This window comes from Rhinoraja longicauda, chromosome 1 (assembly GCF_053455715.1).
Source record: "Rhinoraja longicauda isolate Sanriku21f chromosome 1, sRhiLon1.1, whole genome shotgun sequence".
NCBI lineage: Eukaryota > Metazoa > Chordata > Chondrichthyes > Rajiformes > Arhynchobatidae > Rhinoraja > Rhinoraja longicauda.
Genome location: NC_135953.1, coordinates 3,663,500 through 3,687,715, shown reverse-complemented (window position 1 = coordinate 3,687,715; position 24,216 = coordinate 3,663,500). Strand labels below are relative to the sequence as shown.

The window sequence follows — 24,216 nt, the reverse complement described above, 5'->3', positions numbered from 1 at the left end:
AGGTTTTTCCTCATCTCCGTTCTAAATGGCCTACCCCTTATTCTTAAACTGTGGCCCCTGGTTCTGGACTCCCCCAACATTGGGAACATGTTTCCTGCCTCTAACGTGTCCAACCCCTTAATAATCTTATACGTTTCGATAAGACACAGTGTGGAAACAGGCCCCTCGGCCCAACTCGCCCACACAGGCCCAACAATGTCCCAGCTACACTAGTCATAGAGTGATACAGTGTGGAAACAGGCCCTTCGGCCCAACTCGCCCACACCGGCCAACAATGTCCCAGCTACACTAGTCCCACCTGCCTGCGCTTGGTCCATATCCCTCCAAACCTGTCCTATCCATGTACCTGTCCAACTGTTTCTTAAACGATGGGATAGTCCCAGCCTCAACAACCTCCTCTGGCAGCTTGTTCCATACACCCACCACCCTCCGTGTGAAAAAGTTACCCCTCGGATTCCTATTAAATCTTTTTCCCTTCACCTTGAACCCATGTCCTCCGGTCCTCGATTCCCCTACTCTGGGTAAAAGACTCTGTGCATCTACCCGAAACATCACCCATTCCTTCCATCCAGAGATGCTGCATGTCCCACTGAGTTATTCCAACCTTTTATGATTATCTTCAGTGTAAACCAGCATGAGGGGGGACCTCATTGAATGGTACAGAATAGTGAAAGGCCTGGATAGAGTGGATGTGGAGAGGAAGTTTCCACTAGTGAGAGAGTCTAGGACCAGAGGGCACAGCCTCAGAATTAAAGGACGTTCCTTTAGGAAGGAGACGAGGAGGGATTTCTTTAGTCAGAGGCTGGTGAATCTGTGGAGTTCTTTGCCACAGAAGGCTGCGGAGGACGTCAGTGAATATATTTAAGGCAGCGATGGATAGATTCATGATTAGTACGGGTGTCAGAGGTTATGGGAAGAAGGCAGGAGAATGGGGTTGAGAAACATAGAAACATAGAAACATAAGTGCAGGAGGAGGTCATATGGCATCACTGCCATTTAGCCAGCACCACCATTCATTGTGATCATGGCTGATTATCCACAATCAGTAACCCGTGCCTGCCTTCTCCCCATATCCCTTGATTCCACTAGCCCCTAGAGCTCTATCTAACTCTCTTTTAAATTCATCCAGTGATTCGGCCTCCACTGCCTTCGGTGGCAGAGAATTCCACAAATTCACAACTCTCTGGATGAAAAAGTTTCTTCTCACCTCAGTTTTAAATGGCCACCCCTTTATTCTTAGTCTGTGTGGCCCCTGGTTCTGGACTCGCCCAACATTGGGAATATTTTTCCTGCATCGAGCTTGTCCAGTCCTTTTATAATTTTATACGCCTCTATAAGATCCCCTCTCATCCTTCTAAACTCCAGTGAATTCAAGCCCAGTCTTTTCAATCTTTCCTTGTACGACAGTCCCGCCATCCCGGGGATTAACCTGGTGAACCTACGCTGCACTGCCTCAATAGCAAGGATGTCCTTCCTCAAATTAGGAGACCAAAACTGCGTACAAAACTCCAGATGTGGTCTCACCAGGGCCCTGTACAACTGCAGAAGGACCTCTTTACTCCTACACTCAAATCAAGAGGGAGAGATAGGTCGGCCATGATTGAATGGCGGAGTAGATATTCTTGCTATTGAGGGCGTGCAGCGTAGGTTTACTAGGTTAATTCCCGGAATGGCAGGACTGACGTATGTTGAAAGACTGGAGCGACTGGGCTTGTATACACTGGAATTTAGAAGGATGAGAGGGGATTTTATTGAAACATATAAGATTATTAAGGGGTTGGACACGTTAGAGGCAGGAAACATGTTCCCAATGTTGGGGGAGTTCAGAACAAGGGGCCACAGTTTAAGAATAAAGGGTTGGCCATTTAGAACGGAGATGAGGAAAAAAAATTCAGTCAGAGAGTTGTGAATCTGTGGAATTCTCTGCCTCAGAAGGCAGTGGAGGCCAATTCTCTGAATGCATTCAAGAGAGAGCTAGATAGAGCTCTTAAGGGTAGCGGAGTCAGTGGGTATGGGGAGAAGGCAGGAACAGGGTACTGATTGAGAATGATCAGCCATGATCACATTGAATGGCGGTGCTGGCTCGAAGGGCCGAATGGCCTACTCCTGCACCTATTGTCTATTGTCTATTTTCTAGACTTGATGGGCCGAATGGCCTAATTCTGCTCCTAGAACTTATGAACTTATCCACATCCTGGCAAATATTCACTGTGCTCTTTGCAACTTAATGACATGTCTGTTAAACCAGGCCTGGTAAGTTCACCTCCCATCAATCTCAATATTGCATAACCAGTTGGACTTGCTGATGGGTGACAAATTGTTCATAACTCAAATCTCCTTTAGTGAAACAATGCGTTCCGATCTAGCAAGACTTGGAACGAGCCCAACGACATGTCTGAACCAGGCGGTTAGTTTTGTTCAGTTCATTGTCACGTGTACCGAGGTACAGTGAAAAGCTTTTGTTGCGTGCTAACCAGTCAGCGGAAAAACAATACATGATTACAATCGAGCCGTCCACAATGTACAGATACATGATAAGGGGAATAACGTTTAGTGTAAGGTAAGGCCAGCAAAGTCCGATCAAGGATAGTCCGAGGGTCACCAATGAGGTAGATAGTAGTTCAGCACTGCTCTCAGGTTGTGGTAGGATGGTTCAGTTGCCTGATAACAGCTGGGAAGAAACTGTCCCTGAATCTGGTGATGTTATGAAGGTGTATAAAGGAATAGTTGACGTTTCCGGTCAAGACCCTTATTCAGATCAGCTTTTTCTCCAGAGATGCTGCCTGTCCTGCTGAGTTACTCCAGCACGTTGTGTCTATCTTTGGTTTATACCAGCATCTGCAGTTCCTTCCTACACATGATCAAGGACAAGCCTCACCCCGGACACTCCCCCCTTCTCCTCTCTCGAGTGTAGGGGTGCCAACTATCTCATTCACAAATAAGGGACAAAGGGTGACGTCACCGCCCCGCGCCCCACGTGACCTCACCCAGCCAGCAGCCACGTGCTCCCGATCCACCAATGGTGGCCGCCCGGGCCGGGAGGCGGGTTGCTACGCAACCTCCAGCGTCCGGACCTACACTGTCCGGGCCTACGCTGTCCGGGCCTACACTCTCCGGGCCTACACTGTCCGGGCCTACACTGTCCAGGCCTACGCTGTCTGTGCCTACACTGTCCGGACCAACACTGTCTGGGCCTACACTGTCCGGACCAACAATGTCCGGGCCTACGCTGTCCGTGCCTACACTGTCCGGACCAACACTGTCCGGGCCTACACTGTCCGGACCTACACTGTCTGGATCAACAATGTCCGGGCCTACACTGTCCGGGCCTACACTGTCCGGACCTACACTGTCCGGACCAACACTGTCCGGGCCTACACTGTCCGGACCTACACTGTCCGGATCAACAATGTCCGGGCCTACACTGTCCGGACCTACACTGTCCGGACCTACACTGTCCGGACCAACACTGTCCGGGCCTACACTGTCCGGGCCTACACTGTCCGGACCAACACTGGACAGTGGGGAAGTTCAGCGAGACCTGGGTGTCCTGGTACACCAGGTCACTGAAAGTTGGCGTGCAGGTACAGCAGGCAGTGAAGAAAGCTAATGGCATGTTGGCCTTCATAACGAGAGGATTTCAGTATAGGAGTAAAGAGGTTCTTCTGCAGTTGTATAGGGCCCTGGTAAGACCACATCTGGAGTACTGTGTACAGTTTTGTTCTCGTAATTTGAGGAAGGACATCCTTGTAATTGAGGCAGTGCAGCATAGGTTCACGAGATTTATCTGGGAAGGGGGAGGAATGGAGAGAGAGGGAAAGCAAGGGTTACATGAAGTTGGCGAAGTCATTGTTCATACCGTTGGGGTGTAAGCTGCAAAGGGAAATATGAGGTGCTGTTCCTCCAATTTGCGCTGGGCCTCATTCTGACAATGGAGGAGGCCCAGGACAGAAAGGTCAGATTGGGAATGGGAGGGGGGAGTTGAAGTGCTGAGCCACGGGGAGATCAGGTCGGTTGAGGCGGACTGAGCGGAGGTGTTCAGCGAAACGATCGCCGAGCCTGCGCTCGGTCTCGCCGATATACTGGAGTCCTCACCTGGAAGAGTGGATACAGTAGATGAGGTTAGAGGAGGTGCAAGTGAACCTCTGCCTCTGCATAGATGGGGCATGTTGGTCGGTGTGGGCAAGTTGGGTCAAAGGTCCTATTTCCGTGTATGACCCTTGCCTCTCTTGACTAGATTTGCAGCAAAGTCTCTCCTGTGAATGAATAATAAAAGACTCAAATACCATTGGAGGGGAATCGAGGACCGGAGGACATAGGTTTAAGGTGAGGGGTGAAAGATTTAATAGGAATCTGAGGGGTAACTTTTTCACACAGGGGGTGGTGGGTGTATGGAACAAGCTGCCAGAGGAGGTAGTTGAGGCTGGGACTATCGCAACGTTTAAGAAACAGTTAGTTAGGTACATGGATAGTACAGGTTTAGAAACATAGAAAATAACTGCAGGAGGAGGCCATTCGGCCCTTCGAGCCAGCCACGCTATTTATTGTGATCATGGCTGATCATCCACAATCAGTAACCCGTGCCTGCCTTCTCCCCATATCCCTTGACTCCACTAGCCCCTAGAGCTCTATCTAACTCTCTTTTAAATTTATCCAGTGAATTGGCCTCCACTGCCCTCTGTGGCAGAGAATTCCACAAATTCACAACTCTCTTGGTGAGAAAGATTTTTCTCACCTCAGTTTGAAATGGCCTCCCCTTTATTCTGAGACTGTGTGGCCCCTGGTTCTGGACTCCCCCAACATTGGGAACATTTTTCCTGCATCTAGCTTGTCCAGTCCTTTTATAATTTTATAAGTTTCTATAAGAGAGAGCTGGGCCAAACGCTGGCAGGTGGAACTAGTGCAGATGGGACATTTGGACAGCGTGGGCGAGTTGGGCCGAAGGGCCTGTTTCCACGCTGTGTCACTCTACGACTAGTGTAGCTGGGACATTTGGACGGTGTGGGCAAGTTGGACTGAAGGGCCTGTTTCCACACTGTATCACTCTACGACTAGTGTAGATGGGACATTTGGACGGTGTGGGCAAGTTGGGCCGAAGGGCCTGTTTCCACACTGTATCACTCTACGACTAGTGTAGATGGGACATTTGGACGGTGTGGGCAAGTTGGGCCGAAGGACCTGTTTCCACACTGTGTCACTCTACGACTAGTGTAGCTGGGACATTGTTGGACCAGTGTGGGCAAGTTGGGCCGCAGGGCCTGTTTCCACACTGTGTCACTCTACGAGTCTTGCCTTTCTTGACTAGATTTGCCAGCAAGAGACTCCCCTGTGAATGAGTAATAGAAGACTCGGAACTGTATAGGAAAGGCCCCTCCCATTTAAAGCCAGTGGCTCTTTTCCAAAGCGAATCCAGCGGCTTTGAAGGGAATTAATACTCCTTTGTGTACGGACCAGTAATAATAATAACTCTTTCCACTGCGACATTGGGAAAAATTCCTAGACCCTCAACTCCATCGATTGTAAAACAACAGGACCATTTTTTTAGCCCTTTTAAACCGCTCTCCCATTCATTAGAATCACGATAGGCCTGGATAGAGTGGACGTGGAGAGGATGTTTCCACTAGTGAGAGAGTCTAGGACCAGAGGGCACAGCCTCAGAAATAAAGGACGTTCTTTTAGGAAGGAGATGAGGAGGAGTTTCTTCAGTCAGAGGGTGGTGAATCTGCGGAATTCTTTGCCACAGAAGGCTGTGGAGGCCACAAGTCAGTGGATATTTTTAAGGCGGAGATTGATAGATTCTTGATTAGTGCGGGTGTCAGGGGTTATGGGGAGAAGGCAGGAGAATGGGGTTGAGAGGGAAAGATAGATCAGCCATGATTGAATGGCGGAGTAAACTTGACGGGCCGAAGGGCCTAATTCTGCACTTAAAAACGTATGAATTTATAATTCATTTCCACCAACGACTCCCTCTGTTCTCTATGTCTTTGCTCTAACTGTTGTAGTCGTGTTTGAAACAGTGCCTTACGCTGTCCGATTCACTTGGATGGCACGGTGGCGCGGCGGTAGAGTTGCAGCCTCAAAGCACCGGAGACCCCGGTTCGATCCTGACTACGGGTGCTGTCTGTACAGAGTTTGTACGTTCTCCCTGTTAATTAGCTTCTGTAAATTGAAAATTGTCCCCAGTGTGTGTAGGATAGCGGTAGTGTACGGCGCGATCCTGGTCGGTATGGACTCAGTGGGCCGAAGGGCCTGTTTCCGCGCTGTATCTCTAAACTAAACTAGGCTAAGGTGCTCTGGTTTCATCCCACATTCTAAACACGTACAGGTTTGTAGGTTAATTGGCTTCGATAAAAATAGTAAGTTGTTCCCTATTGTGTAGGATAGTGTTAGAGTACAAGGGTGATCGCTGGTCGGCACGGTCTCGGTGGGCCGAAGGGCCTGTTTCCATTGAAACATATAAGATAATAGACAATAGACAATAGGTGCAGGAGGAGGCCATTCGGCCCTATGAGGCAGCACCACCATTCAATGTGATCATGGCTGATCATTCTCAATCAGTACCCCGTTCCTGCCTTCTCCCCCTACCCCCTGACTCCGCTATCCTTAAGAGCTTTATCTAGCTCTCTCTGATTATTAAGGGATTGGACACGCTGGAGGCAGGAAACATGTTCCCGATGTTGGGGGAGTCCAGAACCAGGGGCCACAGTTTAAGAATAAGGGGTAGGCCATTTAGAACGGAGATGAGAAAAAACCTTTTCACTCAGAGAGTTGTGAATCTGTGGAATTCTCTGCCTCAGAAGGCAGTGGAGGCCAATTATCATATCATATCATATCATATCATATATATACAACCGGAAACAGGCCTTTTCGGCCCACCAAGTCCGTGCCGCCCAGCGATCCCCGTACATTAACACTATCCTACACCCACTAGGGACAATTTTTACATTTACCCAGCCAATTAACCTACATACCTGTACGTCTTTGGAGTGTGGGAGGAAACCGAAGATCTCGGAGAAAACCCACGCAGGTCACGGGGAGAACGTACAAACTCCTTACAGTGCAGCACCCGTAGTCAGGATCGAACCTGAGTCTCCGGCGCTGCATTCGCTGTAAAGCAGCAACTCTACCGCTGCGCTACCGTGCCGCCCAATTCTCTGAATGCATTCAAGAGAGAGCTGGATAGAGCTCTTAAGGATAGCGGAGTCAGGGGGTATGGGAGAAGGCAGGAACGGGGTACAGATTGTGGATGATCAGCCATGACCACATTGAATGGCGGTGCTGGCTCGAAGGGCTGAATGGCCTCCTCCTGCACCTATTGTCTATTGTCTATCTCTAAAGTCTAAAAAGTCTAAAGACTATGGTGAGGTTGCATTTGGAGCATTGTGTTCAGATTCGGTCACGCTGCCTCCAGAAGGATATAGTCAAGCTGGAAAGGGTGCAGAGAGGATTTACGAGCATGTTGCCAAGACTTGGGACATCTTACATTTTTTACCAAAGCCAATTAACCTACGTCTTTGGAGTGTGGGAGGAAACCGGAGCACCCGGTGAAAACCCATGCAGGTCACGGGGAGAACGTACAAACTCCGTACAGACAGCACCCGTAGTTGGGATGGAACCCGGGTCTCTGGCATCGTAAGGCGATAACTCTACCACCGCGCCACCGTGCCGTCAAAAAAGATTTGTGTAGGAAGGAACTGCAGATGCTGGTTCACATCGAAGGAAGACACAAAGTGCTGGAGTAACTCGGCGGGCGGGACAGGCAGCATCTCCAGAGTGAGGGAATGGGTGACGTTTCGGGTGTTAGTTTCGAGATAGTTTAGAGATACAGCACGGAAACAGGCCCTTCGGCCCGTCGGGTCCGCACCGACCGGCGATCCCCGCACACTAACACTATCCTACACCCACAATGTTTACATTTACCCAAGCCAATTAACCTACAAACCTGCACGTCTTTGGAGTGCGGGAGGAAACCGAAGATCTCGGAGAAAACCCACACAGGTCACGGGGAGAACGAACAAACTCCGTACAGACGGCGCCCATAGTCGGGATGGAACCCGGGTCTCCGGCGCTGCATTCGCTGTGAGGCAGCAACTCTACCGCTGCGCCACCGTGCTGCCCTTCAGACCCATAAATGGTCTGCTCCATTATTTTAGGGAGTTCTGTGAAACATCTTCCCCCGCTCTGTTCCCCCTCTGTCCCCCCCCCCCGCCCCCCCCAACAGAACCTTCAAACGATCGCTGAACTTTCTTTGCATCCATCCAACAATATTTTTCATGCAATTTCTCCTTTCCTTCAAGCCCGTTGGAACAATGTTTGTGCAGCTTCTGAAAGAGCTGACTAGGGGCTTTCTCGTTCACCAGCGATCCCAGGGCCATGTGCTGGTCACCAAACGCACAGAGGGGAACCTCTCGAGCTCAGTGTTCCAGAGTCACAGGGTGATACAGTGTAGAAACAGGCCCTGCATCCCAACTGGCCCACACCGGCCAACATGCCCCGTCTGCACTAGTCCCACCTGCCTGCGCTTGGCCCATATCCCTCCAAACCTGTCCTATCCATGTACCTGTCCAACTGTTTCTTAAACGTCGCGATAGTCCCAGCCTCAATTACCTCCTCCGGCAGCTCGTTCCACATACACACCACCCTCTGTGTGGAAAAGTTACCCCTCGGATTCCTATTAAATAGACAATAGACAATAGGTGCAGGAGTAGGCCATTCGGCCCATCGAGCCAGCACCACCATTCAATGTGATCATGGCTGATCATTCACAATCAGTACCCCGTTCCTGCCTTATCCCCATACCCCCTGACTCCGCTATCCTTAAGAGCTCTATCTAGCTCTCTCTTGACAAGGAACTGTACCTGGATAGAGATCACAAGGGTGGTAAACTAAACTATACTAGGGTAGCACGGTGGCACAGCGGTAGAGTTGCTGCCTTACAGCGAATGCAGCGCCGGAGACTCGGGTTCGATCCTGACTACGGGTGCTGTCTGTACGGAGTTTGTACGTTCTACCCGTGACCTGCGTGGGTTTTCTCCGAGATCTTCGGGTTTCCTCCCACACTCCAAAGACGTGCAGGTTTGTAGGTTAATTGGTTTGGTGTAGGTGTAAAATTGTCCCTAGTGTGTGTAGGATAGTGTTAATGTGCGGGGATCGCTGGTCAGCGCCGACCCGGTGGGCCGAAAGGGCCTCTTTCCGCACTGTATCTCTAAACTAAACAAGGACCTGCAGATGCTGTTTACTAACAATGTTTCACACTGGGGGTGGTGGGTGTGTGGAACGAGCTGCCAGAGGAGATAGTTGAGGCAGGGATCGCAACGTTTAAAAGACTAATATGCTATTGGTCCTCCGTGTGCAGCCCCATACGCAGCAGGGTGCGATGCACTGTGTATTGTGACACATTCCTCCCGTGACCACCATTAACATTTTCTGTGACTTGTGCCACAGTCGACCTTCTGTCGGTTCGGACCAGACGGGATAGCCTTCGTTGCCCTCGCGCATCGATGAGCCTTGGGTGCCCAACACCCTGTCTGTCGCCGGTTTGTGGTTCGTCCCTCCTCGGACCACTGTCGGTCGGTACTCACCACTGCTGACCGGGAGCACCCCACAATCCTTGCCGTTTCAGAGATGCTCTGACCCAGTCGTCTGGCCATAACAATTTGGCCCTCGTCAAAGTCGCTCAGGTCTTTACTCCTGCCCATTTCTCCTGCATCCAACACGTCAACTTCAAGAACTGACTGTTCACTTGCTGCCTAATATATCCCACCCCTTGACAGGTGCCATTGTAACAAGATAATCAATGTTATTCACTTCGTCTGTCAGTGGTCATAATGTTTTGGCTCATCGGTGTAAGTGGACAGTTTCTTCCCAGCTGTTATCAGGCAACAGAAACATTCTACCTACAACTAGAGAGCAGTTCTGAGCAACCGCCCACCTCATTGGAGACCCTCGGACTATCTTTGATGGTACATTATATTGCACTAAACATTATTCCCTTATCATGTATCAATACACTGTAAATGGCTCCCTCATCCTGTACACTGTGGACGGCTCGAAGGCAGGAACGGGGTACTGATTGAGAATGATCAGCCACGATCACATTGAATGGCGGTGCTGGCTCGAAGGGCCGAATGGCCTCCTCCTGCACCTATTGTCTATTGTCTATTGTCAAACTATTTACAATGGAAACACTGATTTGAACATTGGAAAAAAAAATCAGCCAACAGCGAACATTTTTGGAAACGAAGTGAATATTATTAATGAGGTTGGGATTTAAAGCATCAGTCTGAATTATTCTGTGGTTGAGAGGAGCTATTTTTCATATCGACGTGTAATATAGTTGTCAAGAGTTTATCCATCCAAAAATCACTGGACCAACTCATCCAAATGATGAATGCTGAAATATTTTGGACCATAATTCAGTGGAGTTTAGATGGATGAGAGGCGATCTTATAGAGACGTATAAAATTATAAAAGGACTGGACAGACTAGATGCAGGAAAAATGTTCCCAATGTTGGGGGAGTCCAGAACCAGGGGCCACACAGTCTAAGAATAAAGGGGAGGCCATTTAAAACTGAGGTGAGAAAAACCTTTTTCCCCAGAGAGTTGTGAATTTGTGGAATTCTCTGCCACAGAGGGCAGTGGAGACCAATTCACTGGATGAATTTAAAAGAGAGTTAGATAGAGCTCTAGGGGCTAGTGGAATCAAGGGATATGGGGAGAAGGCAGGCACGGGTTACTGATTGTGGATGATCAGCCATGATCACAATGAATGGTGGTGCTGGCTCGAAGGACCAAATGGCCCCCTTCTGCACCTATATTCAATGTTTATGTTTCTATTTGAACAGGTACATAAACAATAGACAATAGGCAATAGGTGCAGGAGGAGGCCATTCGGCCCTTCGAGCCAGCACCGCCATTAAATGTGATCATGGCTGATCATTCTCAATCAGTACCCCGTTCCTGCCTTCTCCCCATACCCCCTGACTCCGCTATCCTTAAGAGCTCTATCTAGCATGGATACATGGATAGGAAAAGATTACGGTGGCTAAATGCAGGCAGGTGGGACCAGTGTAGATCGGAGATGTTGGCCGGTATGGGCAAGCTGGGCCGAAGGACCTGTTACCACGCCATAGCCCTAAACTCTAAAGTTTAAAGTCTAAAATCTCTGGTTCCTATTAAATCTTTCCCTCCTCCTACTCCTGCACCTATTGTCTACTCCTTAAGTTTGGCCTACTCCTGCACCTATTGTCTATTGTCTATTGTCCTCACCTTCAACCTATGTGCTCTGCTTCTCGATTCCCCTACTCTGGGCAAGAGACTCCATGTGTCTATCCGATCTATTCCTCTCATGATTTTGTACAGCTCATAGACACTCTCATTCTCCCGCACTCCAAGAGACATGTTTGAGGTGAAGGAGAAAAGATTTACCAGGAATCTGAGTCATAGAATCATAGAGTGACATAGTGTGGAAACAGGCCCTTCAGCCCAACTTGCCCACACCGGCCAACAGTATCCCAACTACACTAGTCCCACCTGCCAGCATTTGGTCCATATCCCTCCAAACCTGTCCTATCCATGTACCTGTCCAACTGCTTCTGAGGGAGTAGCTTTTCACACAAAGGGTGGTGGGTGTATGTAACGAGCTGCCGGAGGAGGTAGTTGAGGCAGGGATAGGGGTTGCCAACTTTCTCACTCCCAAATAAGGGACAGAGGGTGACGTCACCGCCCCCCGCTCCCCACGTGACCTCACCCAGCCAGCGGACCACGTGCTCTCGCTCCACCAATGGCGGCCGCCCGGGCCTGGAGGCGGGTTGCTACGCAACCTGCGTTAGGCGGTGCCCGGGCCTACACTGTCCGGGACCACAGCGCCCCCCGGCTACAGTGTCCGGGGCCTACAGCGCCCTTCGGGCCTAATACGGGACAAGGGCGGTCCCATACGGGACAAACCAATTTAGCCCAAAATACGGGATGTCCCGCCCAATAAGGGACAGTTGCCAACCGTAGGCAGGGACTATCCCAACAGTTAGAAAGGTACATGGATAGGAGAGGTTTAGAGGGATATGGACCAAACACAGGCAGTTGGGACTAGTGTAGCTGGGACATTGTTGGCCGGTGTGGGCAAGTTGGGCTGTAGGGCCTGTTTCCACACTGTATCACTCCATGATTCTAATAGAGTGCCAGGCTGCTCAACCTCTACCTACAGCTCTGACCTTTGTACACCAGTACACACAGTGGTGATGGCTACACAGGGAATTTCATTTTCTAGAACATTCCGGGGTCAAACGGTGAGAGAGAGAGAGAGAGAGAGAGAGAGAGAGAGAGAGAGAGAGAGAGAGAGAGGCAAGGTGAAATGGCCAAGTGGAATATTTTTGTAAAAGTTTCTGAATAACCTTCAATAAAAAAACCCATGAAGTGTAGTGCGTGCTTGGCCGACATCCGCCAGGCAAGAACAGCCACATCACACACGTTGGGAAGGACACAGATCCCGGGAATGCTTTCTTTGGATCGCTCCCTGCTCCGGAGAGCTTCATCCTCTCCCTCTCCGCTCGTAATGAGGCTTAGAGGACAGAAATAACTCCCTGGCAAAACCCACAATGTCACAAGTTCACAGGTTCTCGGAGGAGAATTAGGCCATTCGGCCCATCGAGTCTACTCCGCCATTGAATCTGCGGCACGGTGGCGCAGCGGTAGAGTTGCTGCCTTACAGCGAATGCAGCGCCGGAGACTCAGGTTCGATCCCGACTACGGGCGCCGTCTGTATGGAGTTTGTACGTTCTCCCCGTGACCCGTGTGGGTTTTCTCCGAGATCATCGGTTTCCTCCCACACTCCAAAGACGTACAGGTATGTAAGTTAATTGTTGGGGGAGTCCAGAACCAGGGGCCACAGTCTAAGAATAATGGGGAGGCCATTTAAAACTGAGGTGAGGAAAAAACTTTTTCACCCAGAGAGTTGTGAACCTGTGGAATTCTCTGCCACAGAAGGCAGTGGAGGCCAATTCACTGGATGGATTTAAAAGAGAGTTAGATAGAGTTCTAGGGGCTAGTGGAATCAAGGGATATGGGGAGAAGGCAGGAACGGATCGAGCCAGCACCACCATTCATTGTGATCATGGCTGATCATTCTCAATCAGTACCCCGTTCCTGCCTTCTCCTCGTACCCCCTGACTCCGCTATCCTTAAGATCTCTATCTAGCTCTCTCTTGAATGCATTCAGAGAATTGGCCTCCACTGCCTTCTGAGGCAGATAATTCCACAGATTCACAACTCTCTGACTGAAAAAGTTTTTCCTCATCTCCGTTCTAAATGGCCTACCCCTTATTCTTAAACTGTGGCCCCTGGTTCTGGACTCCCCCAACATTGGGAACATGTTTCCTGCCTCTAACGTGTCCAACCCCTTAATAATCTTATACGTTTCGATAAGATCCCCTCTCATCCTTCTAAGTCTTTGAGGGACACTTTGAGGCAGCCCTTAAATCATTTCTTCTGTCTCCCTACTGAGCGCTTGCCCTGACACTGTTCTCCATACAGAAGCTGTTTTGCCAGTCGACTCTCGGGCATTCTGACGACATGGCCTGCCCATCTGGCTTGGGCTTTCCGATGGAGGGTGTGGACGCTGGGGATTCCGGCACGTTCCAAGACCTCTGTGTCGGGAATTTTGTCCTGCCACCTGATGAGAAGGAGTCTGGTTGGGCAGCTCAAGTGAAAGTGGTCGAGCTGTTTGGCTGTTTGACAATTTACAGAGGGCCAACTAAAGACTTTGCCGTGCGGGAGGGAAACCGGAGCAACCGGAGAAAACCCACGCAGGTCGCAGGGAGAACGTGCAAACTCCGGACAGACAGCACCCGTGGTCGGGATGGAACCCGGATCTCTGGCGCCGTGAGGCAGCAACTCTACCGCTGCGCCACCGTGCCACGAAATGAAAAACGAACGAATGCGCCTTTATTGTCAGAACCTCAATCGGCGAACGAGGGGTTCCCACGAGGGGAATTCCAGACCCTATAAACCCGTAGAAAGCATTTTACTGAGAAGGCTTAGGGAGTTCGGCACGTCCACTACAACTCTCACCAACTTCTACAGATGCGCCACAGAAAGCATTTTATCGGGAAGCATCACAGCACGGTTTGGGAACAACTCCATCCAAGACCGCAAGAAATCACAGAGAATTGTGGACACAGCCCAGACCATCACAGAAACCAACCTCCCTCCCATTGACTCCATCTACACCTCACGCTGCCTCGGCAAGGTCAGCAGCATCATCAAGGACCAGTCTCACCCGGCCACTCCCTCTTCTTCCCTCTCCCATCAGGCAAGAGGTACAGAAATGTGAAAACGCACACCTCCAGATTCAGGGACAGTTTCTTCCCGGCTGTTATCAGGCAACTGAACCGTCCTACCACAACCAGAGAGCAGTGCTGAACTACTATCCACCTCATTGGTGACCCTCGGACTATCCTTGATTGGACTTGGCTGGCTTTACCTTGCACTAAACGTTATTCCCGTATCATGTATCTGTACACTGTGGACGGCTCGATTGTGATCATGTATCGTCTTTCCACATCTTTGGCAACATCTCTGGAGGGAAAGTGTAGGGAGGAACTGCAGAGTGCGGTCAAACGCAAAATGGAGGAACAGCACCTCATATTTCACGTTCACAAGTTATTGGAGTAGAATTAGGCCATTTGGCCCATCGAGTCCACTCCCTACTGCATCCGCTGTTCCAGGTGTCAACTTCTCCACATCGGCGAGACCAAGCGCAGGCTCGGCGATCGTTTCACTGAACTCCTCAGTCCATCTCAACCAACCTGATCTCCCGGTGGCTCAGCACTTCAACTCCCCCCCTCCCATTCCCAGTCTGACCTTTCTGTCCTGGGCCTCCTCCATTGTCAGAGTGAGGCCCAGTGCAAAATTGGAGGAACAGCACCTTATATTTCGCTTGGGCAGCTTACACCCCAGCGGTACGAACATTGACTTCTCTAACTTCAGATAGCCCTTGCTTTCCCTCTCTCTCTCCATCCCCTTCCCCTTCCCAGTTCTCCCGCCAGTCTTCCTGTCTCCGACTACATCCTATCTTTGTCCCGCCCCCTCCCCTGACATCAGTCTGAAGAAGGATCTCGACCCGAAACGTCACCCATTCCTTCTCTCCAGAGATGCTGCCTGACCCGCTGAGTTACTCCAGCATTTTGTGTCGACAATCACGGTTGACCTCTGCCTCCCTAATCCCATTCTCCTGCCATCTCCCCATAACCCTTGACACCCGCTCTGATCAAGAAGTTGTCTATCTCTGCCTTAAAAATATTCATGGACTTTTTCCTCTTGGGCAGCTTACAACCCAGCCCACAACAAAAGCTTTCCACTGTAGCTCGGTACACTTGACAATCAACTACACTGAACTGGTATGAGTATTAATTTCTCTAACTTAAAGTAACCCTTGCACCCCCTCTCTCTCCGTCCCTCTCCCACAACTAATAGTTGTACCGGCTCCAAAGTCTTCTAGTTGAGTCTCATTGTCTGTAACTCGTTTTCACCTAGCCCACAGCTAACTATGGCCTCTATCATCATAACGTCTTTGCACGTCTTGCATTCATTTGCACTATAACCCTCCACATCACCGCCTATATCTCTCGTTTCACAACCCCCCCCCCCGACTCTCAGTCTGAAGAAGGGTCAAACTCCAACTAAATCGAAGAATGTCTCTGCGATGTTTCGGTTTAGTTTATTGTCACGTGTACCGAGGTACAGTGAAAAGCTTTTGTTGCGTGCTAACCAGTCAGCGGAAAGACAATACATGATTATAGTCAAGCCGTTTACAGTGTACAGATACATGATAAGGGAATAACGTTTAGTGCAAGGTAGAAACATAGAAAATAGGTGCAGGAGGTGGCCATTCGGCCCTTCGAGCCAGCGCCGCCATTCATTGTGATCATGGCTGATCGTCCACAATCAATAACCCGTGCCTGCCTTCTCCCCATATCCCTTGACCCCTTGAGCCAATAAAGTACGATCAAAGATAGGCCGAGGGTCACCAATGAGGTAGATAGTAGTTCAGCACTGCTCTCTGGTTGTGGTAGGATGGTTCAGTTGCCTGATAACAGCTGGGAAGAAACTGTCCCTGAATCTGGAGGTGTGCGTTTTCACACTTCTGTACCTCTTGCCTGATGGGAGAGGGGAGAAGAGGGGGTGGCCGGGGTGAGACTGGTCCTTGATGATGCTGCTGGCCTTGTCGAGGCAGCGTGAGGTGTAGATGGAGTCGGTGGAAAGGGAGGTTGGGTTGTGCGATGGTCTGGGCTGCGTCCGCAGTTCGGCATCATGTTGCAGGGCCTGGCTGGGAGGTTGAACTCCACCGAGAGTGTGTAATTGAGTGTGTGAAGTCAGTGCCCAGAGTACAAACTTACACACATTAATAACGCAAGACAAGCCCTGGGGCCTGACACCAATGAATCCATCAATCCTGCATCATCTCTCCCTCGGTGGTTGGAAGTAGATACATCCCAGATTATTCCCGACGGAAGGCATTACCTCACAGGGTGAGGGAGAGTGATTCCCGACTCCGAGAACAATCCTTCAATTCCTCCCCGATCTGTCTCGGGCGGGTTTAGAACACGACAGGTCCACTGGGTTGGCCTCATGAGGCAGTGTGTTATAAGAGAGGATTTAACTTCCCCGCTGGTCAGTAGCAAATCCCCCAGTCGACCCGAGGCTGCACATAAATCATATCTGCCGCACCATGATTGAGTAGGGAAGTCATGTCTAGTTTAGTTTAGTTTAGTTTTAGAGATACAGCGCGGAAACAGGCCATCTGGCCCACCGAGTCCGAGCCGACCTGCGATCCTCGCACACTAGCACTATCCTACACACACGCACACGCACACACACACGCACACACACGCACATACACACACACGCACACGCACAAACACACGCACACGCGCACACACACGCACGCACACGCACACACGCATACGCACACACGCACGCACACACACGCACGCACGCACGCACACACACACACACACACACACACACACACACACACACACACACACACACACACACACACACGACAATTTACACCTACACCTAGGCAATTAACCTACAAACCTGCACGTCTTTGGACCGAAGATCTCGGAGAAAACCCACGCAGGTCACGGGGAGAACGTACAAACTCCGTACAGACAGCGCCCGTAGTCGGGATGGTACCCGGGTCTCCGGCGCTGCATTCGCTGTAAGGCAGCAACTCTACCGCTGCGCCACCATGACCGCTGGCGAGGCCGCATTTTGCAGCATTGCGTTGGGTTTTGGAGCATTGTGGTGGGTTTAGAATGAATGAATGAATGAATGATACATTATTATCACATGTGGCACTTCCCTTCCATCGACTCCATCTACACCTCACGCTGCCTCGGCAAGGCCAGCAGCATCATCAAGGACCAGTCTCACCCCGGCCACTCCCTCTTCTCCCCTCTCCCATCGGGCAAGAGGCACAGAAGTGTGAAAACGCACACCTCCAGATTCAGGGGCAGTTTCTTCCCAGCTGTTATCAGGCAACTGAACCATCCTACCACAACCAGAGAGCAGTGCTGAACCACTATCTACCTCATTGGTGGGCCTCGGACTATCCTTGATCGGACTTTGCTGGCTTTACCTTGCACTAAACGTTATTCCCTTATCAGGTATCTGTACACTGTGGACGGCTCGACTGTGGAAAAATCAAAACAGTTTTTCATTGTTCACATGACAATAAACAAAATTAAACTGTGGCCACATTTAAGATGTGATCACATTGAATGGTGGTGCTGGCTTGAAGGGCCGAATGGCCTACTCCTGCACCTATTGTCTATTGTCTATAAGAGTATTGTGTTCAGTTTTGGTCACCCTGTTATAGAAAAGATGTTATTAAGCTGGAAAGAGTGCAGAGAAGATTAACGAGGATGTTGCCAGGACTAGAGGGTGTGAGCTACAGGGAGAGGTTGAGCAGGCTGGGTCTTTATTCCATTGAGCGCAGGAGGATGAGGGGAGATCTTATAGAGGTGTACAAAATCATGAGAGGAATAGATCGGGTAGACGCACAGAGTCTCTTGCCCGGAGTTGGGGAATCGAGGACCAGAGGACACAGGTTCAAGGTGAGGGGGGGAAAGATTTAATAGGAATCTGAGGGGTAACTTTTCACACAGAGGGTGGTGGGTGTATGGAACGAGCTGCCGGAGGACATTGTTGTGGCTGGGACTATTGTAATGCTTAAAAAACATCTGGACGGGTACATAGATAGGACAGGTTTAGAGGGAAATGGGCCAAGCGCAGGCAGGTGGGACTAGTGTAGATGGGATATATTTGGCGATGTGGGCAAGTTAAGTCAAGTTTATTTGTCACATACACATACAAGATGTGCAGTGAAATGAAAGGTCATCCACAGTCCCACAGTTGGGATGAAGTAGACAATAGACAATAGACAATAGTCAATAGACAATAGGTGCAGGAGGAGGCCATTCGACCCTTCGAGCCAGCACCACCATTCAATGTGATCATGGCTGATCATTCTCAATCAGTACCCCGTTCCTGCCCTCTCCCCATACCCCCCTGACTCCGCTATTTTTAAGAGCTCTATCTAGCTCTCTCTTGAATGCATTCAGAATTGGCCTCCACTGCCTTCTGAGGCAGAGAATTCCACAGATTCACAACTCTCTGACTGAAAAAAGTTTTTCCTCATCTCCGTTCTAAATGGCCTACCTCTTATTCTTAAACTGTGGCCCCTGGTTCTGGACTCCCCCAACATTGGGAACATGTGTCCTGCCTCTAACATGTCCAACCCCTTAATAATCTTATATGTTTCAATAAGATCCCCTCTCATCCTTCTAAATTCCAGTGTATACAAGCCTAGTCGCTCCAGTCTTTCAACATACGACAGTCCTGCCATTAACCTAGTAAACCTACGCTGCACGCCCTCAATAGCAAGAATAGTCCCAGCCTTAACTACCTCCTCCGGCAGCTCGTCCCACACATCCACCACCCTCGGTGTGATAAAGTTACCCCTCAGGTTTTTAGTAATTCTCCACCCCCCCCCCCACCTTAAACCTATGCCCTCTGGTTCTTGACTCCCCTACTCTGGACAAGAGGGCCTTTGTGCATCTACCCGATCGATTCCTCAAACGCTCCCTCCCTTCTCCACGCTCCCCTCGGGCAGAAGATACAATAGCCAGGACGCACCTAGCAAAGGTTTTTCACCCTAACTCCACTATGGACCGATTCCAAGGCAGACAGACTGGGCAGTGAGAAGATACAGGAGTGGACCAACACTGCCCTCTGATGGCCATGCCCAGCACTGCGGGTATAACTCACACTCAAGTCTTAGAGTCACAGAGTGATACAGCGTGGAAACAGGCCCTTCGGCCCAACTTGCCCACACCAGCCAACATGTCCCAACTACACTAGTCCCATCTACCTATGTTTGGTCCATATCCCTCCAAACCTGTCCTATCCATGTACCTGTCTAACTGTTTCTTAAACTTTGGGATAGTCCCAGCCTCAACTACCTCCTCTGGCAGCTCGAAGGTAGACACAAAATGCTGGAATAACTCAGCGGTTTCAATAGACAATAGATGCAGGAGGAGGCCATTTGGCCCTTCGAGCCAGCACCACCATTCAATGTGATCATGGCTGATCATTCTCAATCAGTACCCTGTTCCTGCCTTCTCCCCATACCCCCTGACTCCACTATCCTTAAGAGCTCTATCTAGCTCTCTCTTGAATGCATTCAGAGAATTGGCCTCCACCGCCTTCTGAGGCAGAGAATTCCACAGATTTACAACTCTCTGACTGAAAAACTTTTTCCTCATCTCTGTTCTAAATGGGCGGCACGGACTTGGAGGGCCGAAAAGGCCTGTTTCCGGCTGTATGTATATGATATGATATGATATGATACCCCTTATTCTTAAATTGTGCCCCTTGGTTCTGGACTCCCCCAACATTGGGAACATGTTTCCTGCCTCTAACGTGTCCAACCCCTTAATAATCATATGTTTCGATAAGATCCCCTCTCATCCTTCTAAATTCCAGTGTATACAAGCCTAGTCGCTCCAGTCTTTCAACATACGACAGTCCCGCCATTCCGGGAATTAACCTAGTAAACCTACACTGCACGCCCTCAATAGGAAGAATATCCTTCCTCAAATTTGGAGATCAAAACTGCACACATTATTCCAGGTGCGGTCTCACTAGGGCCCTGTACAACTTCAGAAGAACCTCTTTGCTCCTACACTCAACTCCTCTTGTTATGAAGGCCAACATTCCATTGGCTTTCTTCACTGCCTGCTGTACCTGCATGCTTCCTTTCAGTGACTGATGCACTAGGACACCCAGATCTCGTTGTACGTCCCCTTTTCCTAACTTGACACCATTCAGATAATAATCTGCCTTCCTATTCTTACCACCAAAGTGGATAACCTCACACTTATCCACATTAAAGATCCAAAGTACCAGTTCAACTCGTCTGCCATTTCCTTGTTCCCCGTAATAAATTTCCCAGCTTCAGTCTTGAAGGGACCCACATTTGCCTTGACTATTTTTTTCCTCTTCACATAGCTAAAGAAGCTTTTACTATCCTCCTTTATATTATTGGCTAGTTTACCCTCGTACCTCATCTTTTCTCCCCGTATTGCCACGGGTGTCTCTTACTCCCCATAGAATCTTTCCTCCTCTTTGGGATGAATTGATCCTGCAACTTCTGCATTATTCCCAGGAATACCTGCCATTGCTGTTCCACCGTCTTCCCTGCTAGGGCCTCCTTCCAGTCAAATCTGGCCAGCTCCTGCCTCATGCCTCTGTAATCCCCTTTGCTATACTGTAATACTGACACTTCCGACTTTCCCTTCTCCCTCTCAATTTGTAGAGTAAAACTTATCATATTATGATCACTGCCTCCAAATGGCTCATTTACCTTGAGTTCCCTTATCAAATCAGGTTCATTACACAACACTAAATCCAGAATTGCCTTCTCCCTGGTAGGCTCCAGTACAAGCTGTTCTAAGAATCCATCTTGGAGGCACTCCACAAACTCTCTTTCCTGGGGTCCATTACCAACCTGATTTTCCCAGTCTACCTACATGTTGAAATCTCCCATAACCACCATAGTATTACGTAGCCTGCGTGGGTTTTCTCCGAGATCTTCGGTTTCCTCCCACACTCCAAAGACGTGCAGGTTTGTTGGTTAATTGGCTTGGCATTAACGGTCCCTAGTGTGTGTAGGATAGTGTTAATGTGCGGAGATCGCTGGTCGGCGTGGACCCGGTGGGCCGAAGGGCCTGTTTCCGTGCTGTATTTCTAAACTAAACTAAACTAAACACAAGGCAATGACCCAACATGTTTTGGGCTGAATTGTGCAGGAAAATAACTGCAGATGCTGGTACAAACCGAAGGTATCACAAAACGCTGGCTTAACTGATCCCTGGGATGGCAGGACTTTCATATGAAGATAGATTGGATAGACTCGGCTTGCACTCGCTGGAATTTGGAAGATTGAGGGGGGGGATCATATAGAAACTTACAAAATTCTTAAGGGGTTGGACAGGCTAGATGCAGGAAGATTGTTCCCGATGTTGGGGAAGTCCAGATAAGGATAAGGGGGACGTCTTTTACGACCGAGATGAGAATTTTTTTTTTCACACAGAGAGTGGTGAATCTGTGGAATTCTCTGCCACAGAAGGTAGTTGAGGCCAGTTCATTGGCTATATTTAAGAGGGAGTTAGATGTGGCCCTTGTGGCTAAAGGGATCAGGGGGTATGGAGAGAAGGCAGGTACGGGATACTGAGTTGGATGATCAGCCATGATCATATTGAATGGCGGTGCAGGCTCGAAGGGCCGAATGGCCTACTCCTGCACCTATTTTCTATGTTTCTATGTTTCTATTTGCGACACGCCAATTTTGGCTCTTGATTCAACTTGCACCCTATGTCGAGGCTACTGTTTGGGGGCCAATAGATAACTCCCATTAGGGTCTTTTTACCCGTACAATTCCTCATTTCTATCCATACTGATTCTACATCTCCTGATTCTATGTCACCCCTTGCAAGGGAGTGAATATCATTCCTTACCAACAGAGCGACCCCACCCCCTCTGCCCACCTGTCTGTCTTTTCTATACGAAAATAACTGCAGATGCTGGTACAAATCGATTTATTCACAAAATGCTGGAGTAACTCAGCAGGTCGGGCAGCATCTCAGGAGAGAAGGAATGGGTGACGTTTAGGGTCGAGACCCTTCTTCAGACTGGAGCCTCCTCCGGCAGCTTGTTCCATACACCCACCCCCCTCTGTGTGAAAAAGTTACCCCTCGGATTCCTATTAAATCTTTCCCCCTTCACCTTGAACCTGTGTCCTCTGGTCCTCGATTCCCCTACTCTGGGCAAGAGACTCTGTGCATCTACCCGATCTATTCCTCTCATGATTTTGTACACCTCTGTAAGATCTCCCCTCATCCTCCTGCGCTCCATGGAATAGAGACCCAGCCTGCTCAACCTCTCCCTGTAGCTCACACCCTCTAGTCCTGGCAACATCCATGTGAATCTTCTCTGTACCCTTTGACAACAGGGAATTGACAACAATTTTCCGATAACACATATGTTATAATATAAAAGTACTCTGTATTTACCCAATCTATTCCTATCATGGGGTTGTACAGGGTTCCCTGTCAGGGGTGATGGGGAGGAGGCAGGAGAATGGGGTTAGGAGGGAGAGATAGATCAGCCACAATTGAATAGAGGAGTAGACATGATGGGCCGAATGGCCTAATTCTGCCCCTATCACTTATGCCCCTTGTAACACGGAGCTCAGAACTGAACACAATTCTCCAAACGTGGCCTCACCAACGTTTTGTACAACTGCAACATGACCATCCAATTTAGTTTAGAGATACAGCGCGGAAACAGGCCCTTCGGCCCACCGGGTCCGCGCCGCCCAGCGATCCCCGCACACGAACACTATCCTACACACACTAGGGAAATCTTTTAGATATACCAAGACAATTAACCTACATACCTGCACGTCTTTGGAGTGTGGGAGGAAACCGAAGATCTCGGAGAAAACCCACGCAGGTCACGGGGAGAACGTACAAACTCCGTGCAGACGGCGCCCCTAGTTGGGATGGAACCCGGGTCTCCGGCTGTAAGGCGGCAACTCTACCGCTGCGCCACCGTGACCGCCCACTAAGGCTCAATACTCTGACGGATGAAAGGCTTGGAAAATGTTCCCCCAAATTTCTCCTGATAACAATATATCACCATATAACAACTACAGCACGGAAACAGGCCCGTTCGGCCCTACCAGTCCACGCCGACCACTCTCTCGGGACGGTGAGGGGGGTCGGTGGAAGACTTTGGCGTGATTTTGGCGTGACTTTCCTGGATAATGTATGGATGCTTTATCCAATGGACATGACAAAGGTTGAGCATGCTAGGACTCTATCCCTTGGAGTGCAGGAGGATGAGGGGTGATGATATAGAGGTGAACCCAGTTGTCTTTACGCTGACTGGTTAGCATGCAACAAAAGCTTTTCAATGTACCTCGGTCACGGTGGCGCGGCGGTAGAGTTGCTGCCTTACAGCGAATGCAGCGCCGGAGACCCGGGTTCCATCCCGACTACGGGTGCTGTCTGTACGGAGTTTGCACGTTCTCAGCGTGACCTGCGTGGGTTTTCGCCGAGAATCTTCGGTTTCCTCCCACACTCCAAAGACGTGCAGGTTTGTAGGTGAGGAGGAATTTCTTTAGTCAGAGGGTAGTGAATCTGTGGAATTCGTTGCCACAGACGGCTGTGGAGGCCAAGTCAGTGGATAAGGCAGCGATAGACAGATTCCAGATTAGTACGGGTGTTATGGGGAGAAGGCAGGAGAATGACAATAGACAATAGACAATAGGTGCAGGAGGAGGCCATTCGGCCCTTCGAGCCAGCATCGCCTTTCAATGTGATCATGGCTGATCATTCTTAATCAGTACCCCGTTCCTGCCTTCTCCCCATACCCCCTGACTCCGCTATCCTTAAGAGCTCTATCCAGCTCTCTCTTGAATGCATTCAGAGAATGAATGAATGAATAAGATTATTGGCCAAGTATATGCATATACAAGGAATGTGCCTTGGTGCTCCGCTCACAAATGACAACACAAACATATAGTTAACAATTAAGAATAAAGCATAAACACATCAAAACAATAAGGATTCACCATTACGGTCTAA

General features: G+C 49.6%; 1 pseudogene across 1 annotated transcript in view; it reads left to right on the top strand.

Moving 5' to 3' along the window:
• Window positions 1–2,232: 2,232 nt before the first annotated feature.
• Window positions 2,233–24,216, top strand: part of LOC144598324 (dysferlin-like) — a 111,351-nt pseudogene continuing 89,367 nt past the window's right edge. The window contains exon 1 of the transcript XR_013547851.1: window positions 2,233–2,253. The product of XR_013547851.1 is annotated as a dysferlin-like (transcript). The remainder of the gene's footprint in view (window positions 2,254–24,216) is intronic.